This window comes from Arachis duranensis, chromosome 1 (assembly GCF_000817695.3).
Source record: "Arachis duranensis cultivar V14167 chromosome 1, aradu.V14167.gnm2.J7QH, whole genome shotgun sequence".
NCBI lineage: Eukaryota > Viridiplantae > Streptophyta > Magnoliopsida > Fabales > Fabaceae > Arachis > Arachis duranensis.
The window spans coordinates 14747225-14753653 of NC_029772.3; positions in this window are offsets into that span (position 1 = coordinate 14747225).

Sequence of the window (6429 nt, forward strand, 5' to 3'; positions counted from 1 at the left end):
TCACAATAATAATTGAATAAAGTATAACTGAGAAAAAGTTAAATAAAACATCCTTAAATTAATCTGACAAAATTATGGATAAAAATTACTTATATTATTAAATTGTAAAAATACGTATTTTGATATTTTAATTTACTATTTTGAATTCAAGTTTTATGAACAACAAAATTTCTACCCGAAATAACTCTTTAATTTTTTTCATAAAACTCTAGTGGAGTTAAACCAAATTATTAAAGCCAAGAGGGAGATGCCAATGATTCAGTCATAACTAAAATCTATATTCTCATGTATTTATTTAAGTTGTGTTTACCTTGTTACCGAGATTGAGAGAGAATTAAATGAGTGGCGGAAATTGGGAAAGAAAGAACCATCTCTTTCTTAAACAACTTTCCCACGTTAACCAAATCGAAAAGCATCTGAGGGGGAGTGCGTCTCTCTCTCTCTCTCTCCCCAAAGCAAATTGCCCAGTAATGGAAATAGACAGCGCAAGCAGTGCCAAAGATAGATAATTACCCAAAACTAGCTTTTGTTAGCTTGTAATCAATCGTTAATGATTTCTATGCAATAAATAATAAATAACTTAAACGCAAGTAATCACAAAGGTCCTCAACTCTCGTCGCATCCACGCCTCCAAGCATTTTTATCTTTTTAGGATCATGACTAAGTTTTACCCTGTGGGCGTACCCAAGTGGGAAAGTAATTTGGGGTGGCGGAGGAGGGTATTTTGGGGAATAGAGATGAATGATTTGTAATTGTGAGTGTACTAGATAGAGAGCACAGTGGAAAATGGGAAAGGGAAATGGAAATGTGTTAAGAGTTTGGGGTAGGTTTTGGCATCAGAAAAGGAAATGGGAATAATAGTAGTAAAAGGAAACTCTTTCCAGAAAAGTCCAATCCAAGAGTACGGGAAGAGGGCCACCTTTGCCTCTTTCGTTCTCCAAGCGACCAATGGCCTTCCTACGCTGTACCTCGTATTTATGACCCTTTCTCATTACCTCACTCTCACCACCCTGCGCGTGTTTCCCAAAACTATCTCTCTCTCTCTCTCTCTTTGATTTAACTAATTTATATCTTAAGAACATATATAATAATGAATTAATAATTAAAATTATCTCTAAAAAATTATTAGATCTTCATTTTGACCTCCAAAAGATAAAATTAATAAAAAAAGTCTCTAAATAATACTTGCGTTGGTGGAGTTTATTTTTCCGTCATTTCGATTGATAAGGTGGTTAAAATTCGCTGAGCTGGAATGTTAACTTACAATGTGACACAATCCAAAACAACGTAGCTTCGATTTCTTCCCCTAAAACCATCAAACGACATCGTTTGAGGTCCAGAATGAGATATTCAAACATTTCTTTCCATCATCTTCTCTCATAACAACCCTTTTCATGTTTCACTCCAAAATTCTTCATCTCCTCTATACTCTTTGATGTTTTGCCCTAAGACACTTGCCTATAATTTGAACTTCTCTATTTACTTCACAACAGATTTTGTGAAGCGACATTTGCAGAAGGGTTCGCGCTACTAGAGTGTAAAGTTGGAGGAGTTCGCGGAGAACTTATGCTCTTGGAGGAAGGAATAGTAACTGCCATAGATAAAGATTTAAATTTTTTTTGTCAATTTTTGTTGATTTTACAGTATTGGTGTGTGTCATTTTATGTTGATGTAGTTGTAAGAACCATTGAGTTAGACTAGGATTTAGAGTTTTCGATATATTTTTATATTGATGTTGTTAGCGAATGTATGATATTAGGAATAACATATTCTCTATGAGGTTTCTGTGATAAGTTTCATGGTTATTATGTTGGGAATATTTTAGTGTTTGGTCTTAGTCGAGGGTTCGTTATGATTATGAGCATGTTGTTTATTGTGGGTTTACATGTAGTTCCTACTCTGAGTTTGTTGCATATTTTGCTGTTGATAAATGTTATTTGATATTTATTTTTTGTAGATAGAAGGTCCTCCTATGACATTTATATTTCACTATGGTGAAAAGTTTAAGAAGAATCATGGTGGATCACTGCACTATGAGCCCGATCACACAGAGGTGTTAATCGGAGTTAACGGCGACACACTTGATGTGTTCTTTGTGAAGGGTTACTTTAAGGAATTGGGTTATGCTGAGGCTAGAGAATGTTGGTGAAAAGCTCCTGGAGTTCTTCTTGAATTCGGGTTGAAAAGGCTGGCCACAGATGATGATTTGATTGCAATGGTCAAGAATTGTAGGAGGAACTTCAATTTGATCAACCTGTATTTCGAGTATGGTGTTTCAGAGCTATTTGTTGTTGACAAGAAGGAAGAAGATATGGTAAAAAAGAAGCCATCCCAAACCAAGATACAACACTCTCAGCCCACTAAGATACCTTCTCATCTAAAAGCATGCTCTCAATCCTCTAAGGCATCATCTGAGGTTACTAGATTACCCTCTCAAGCCACTAAATTGCCTACTCAGCCTACTAAATTGCCTACCTATCCCACTAAGCTACCAAGTCAACCCACTAAGCTACCCACTAATTCCACTAGACCATCATCTCAACCCATTAAAAAATCACTTCACCCCATTAAAACTCCATCACAGCCCAATAAACCCTATACTCAGCCTATTAAGTTCACCTCTACTCCACCACAGACCAAAGGAAAGACTAGTTTCACTACCACCACATGAGTTGGAAGGCATGTGAAAATATTGGAAGTCAAAGAAAATAGTGACTCTCATGACTCCTATGAGATTGCTGAAGACAGTCTTTACAAGCCTTTAAAGGTGTTAAGAGATGATGAATACAATAGTGACAGTGATAATAGTGTGAACTCTACAAAGTTGAACAAAAAAAGTGAGGTCAAAGAGAAGCATAAGGCTGCTAAAATCAGATTAGTAGATAAAAAAATAGAGATTGATGATTCTAGTTATGAGGCTTCTAATGATGAGGAAAGCTATGATTTATGTATTTACGTAATTCAATTAACATGTTATGGTAATTGCATTTAGGTAAAGTGACTAATTACACCTCTTTTTGATTTGGCAGACCTAGAATATGATGATGTTCATGATGGTGATTCAGATGTCAACTCAAAGCACTCAGAGGACTCGGGTCAGGAGTTGGACTCTGACGAGGAATCACCAACTGTCTATCCTTACTACAAGCAACTAAGGACTATATAATCTAGTGGAGTAGAAATATTTTGTTTATAAAAAAAATGATAAGATTCAGGTTAGGGTTGTATGCAAGACAAAGAGTTGTTCTCGGGTAGTGTACTGTGTATGTAGTAAATAAGACGGGTATTGGCAAATTAAAACTCTAGTTGACAACCATAGATGTCCTAGAAAGCAAAAAAAAAAGGGGCAGCTACCCAAGAGTGGACATTGAGTAAACTTGTATCAAAGCTTAGAAAGTATCTTACTATGAGACATCTTGAGATTTATGATTGGTTTGCATGAAAGTGTGATGTAAATCTAAATAGCACCTATATCAGTAGGCCATTGAAAGCTGCTAAAAAAGTGGTAGAGGATGATGAGATTGTTCAGTATGGGTTGGTCTGGAACTATACTAATGAATTACAAGTAATCCTGGGTCAGTTCAAGTTGGTGTCATTCTGATGCTTGAGTGTCCTCCTCAGTTTGAGAGGTTCTGTGTGTCTTAATGGTGTAAAAAAGAATTTAAGGCTGGGTGTAGGCCTATGATTGGATTAGATGGGGCTTTTCTCAAGACTTTGCATGGTGGGAAAATACTGACTGTGTGTGGCCAAGATGCCAACAATCACATCTTCGTGCTTGCCTATGCAATTATGGATATTGAAAATAAAGACAACTGAAAATGGTTTTTAGACTTGTTGCAGTCAGACCTTGGCAACTATAATGATAACAAGTTGTGCTTCATTTTAGACTTACAAAAGGTGAGAACAAATTTTAATACTCGAATATGTTATTTTGGGACTAAAATGATTCAATGAGACATACTATTAGGACTAAATTGATTTAATGAGAATCTTTAAGGGATTGATATGATTAACAATTTTTTTGTGTTTGTCTATTTTAGTCAGGGTCTAATTCCAGTAGTGAAGGAAATGATGCCTCATATGCACCACAAATTCTTTGTGTGGCATTTATGGCGAAATTTCTCAAAATAATGGGGTAGCACACAGTTGAAAGACCTGGTTTGGGAGTGTTTTAGATCAAGAACATGCAATGAGTTTGATAGAAACATGAAGAGAGTTAAGCTAATTAATGAGCAGGCTTGGCGGTACCTTTGCAAATAGCTGAAGGAAGCTTGGACAAAAGCATACTTCAGTGAAGATCCAAATATCGACAACATTTGCAACAATGTTTGCAAATCATTCAATGCAAAAATCAAGCATGAAAAGACCAAGCCTATTCTAACTTTAGCTGAAGAGGTGAAAAGAATAATCATGAAGAGTATGATAGACAACAGACAAAAGTTGAGCAATTATCAAGGAATTCTACCTCCGGTACAACAAAGCAGACTAGAAGCCATGACAAAATTATCTAGTCACTAGGCTCCTCAATAGTGTGGGTAATGATAAAGAGGAATTGTATGAATTTCATGGCTGGCCCACTAACATGGTGGTAGACTTGGAAAAGCACACTTACACTTGTAGGTTCTGAAAACTCACAGGTAAATCATCCAAGCCTTTCCTTCCTTCCCTTACTCTCACTTAGTAAGAATTGATTTAAGTCAAATTTGTATGTGCTGGCCACAGGGATGCCATATATGCATGCAATCTCAGTCATACAGGATAAAAATGGTAAAAGGGCTAAGGAATACTACAATGAATGGTTGATGATGGAGGCGTATAAGAGGACATACCGTTTCAATATCAATCTGGTGAAGGGACGAGATTTGTGGGAGAAAACACCGTCATCAGCTCCTGTCCCATCCCCAATTAAGCCAAAACCCAAAAGGCCTACCAAGAAGAGGAGAAGAGACAAGGGTGAACAGCCATGCAGATTAAGCACGAAGATGAAGCGGAGGTACTATCCAATCAGGTGCATGTATTGTAGTGAGGACATAACAAAGGAAGTTGTGCAAAGAAGAAACAAGTGGATGCTGAGGAACAAGCTAGGCAAATACAACTGTAGCTTGCACTTATTAAAGAACCTGTTGCTACTGTAGGTGAAACCAACACCAACAATGATGTTCCATCCCATGCTGTACATCCTTCACCAGTCCAGCCATAACTTGAGATCACAATTAGCCAACGAGAAGGCTCCCCTCCAATACAAGATACCCAACAGCCTGTTGAAAATCTTCAAGTTGTTTACTTAGTACTTTCTCTTTAACACTACTTGCTTTTATTTAGTTGAAAAATAATGTTATGTTCATCGACCTATACAGGATGCAATGAGAAGAAGGCCACCTAAATTACAAGTCATTAAAAGAAAGGCAAAAATGAATGCCTCCACCAAACCAAATGCAGCTTCACCTGTGGCCGTATCTGCTAAAACACTGAAAGGAGTAAGCTCCGCAATCGCTAAGAAGATGGCAAGCTTGATGACATTTGTGCCAGCTCCAGGCTTCAAGCATCCAAGAAAGAAAAATAAAGCTACTTGATATGGAAATGTGTTTTATCTATGGTTGTTGTCTTTTTTTTTTGTACAGGGATATGTAAACAATATGATTGATTATCTTATTTTGTTATTGGAATATTTGTTTTGGTCTATTATGTTGTAGCCCTTTGTTTAGGTGAACTATGTTATGGCACCTTTGTTTTGTTTATGCCTGTTATGTTGTAGAACCTTGACTACCCATTATGCTATATCTACTAAGACAATATTATGATTATGATGTTTGTTATGGTTTATGACAATATTATGTCTGTTATAATTTATACAGGTTTTTTTGTGAATTTATATGTAGGTTACTGATGAGCGGATAATTTGTACGCTTTTTGGCATTATTTTTAGTATGTTTTTAGTATGATCTAGTTAGTTTTTAGTATATTTTTATTAGTTTTTAGTTAAAATTCACTTTTCTGGACTTTACTATGAGTTTGTGTGTTTTTCTGTGATTTCAGGTATTTTCTGGCTGAAATTGAGGGACCTGAGCAAAAATCTGATTCAGAGACCAAAAAGAACTGCAGATGCTGTTGGATTCTGACCTCCCTGCACTCGAAGCGGATTTTCTGGAGCTACAGAAGCCCAATTGGCGCGCTCTCAACGGCGTTGGAAAGTAGACATCCTGGGCTTTCCAGCAATATATGATAGTCCATACTTTGCTCAAGATTTGATGGCCCAAACCGGCATTCAAAGTCACCCTCAGAAATTCCAGCGTTAAACGCCAGAACTGGCACAAGGATGGGAGTTAAACGCCCAAAATGGCACAAAAGCTGGCGTTTAACTCAAAGAAGAGTCTCTACACGAAAATGCTTCAATGCTCAGCCCAAGCACACACCAAGTGGGCCCGGAAG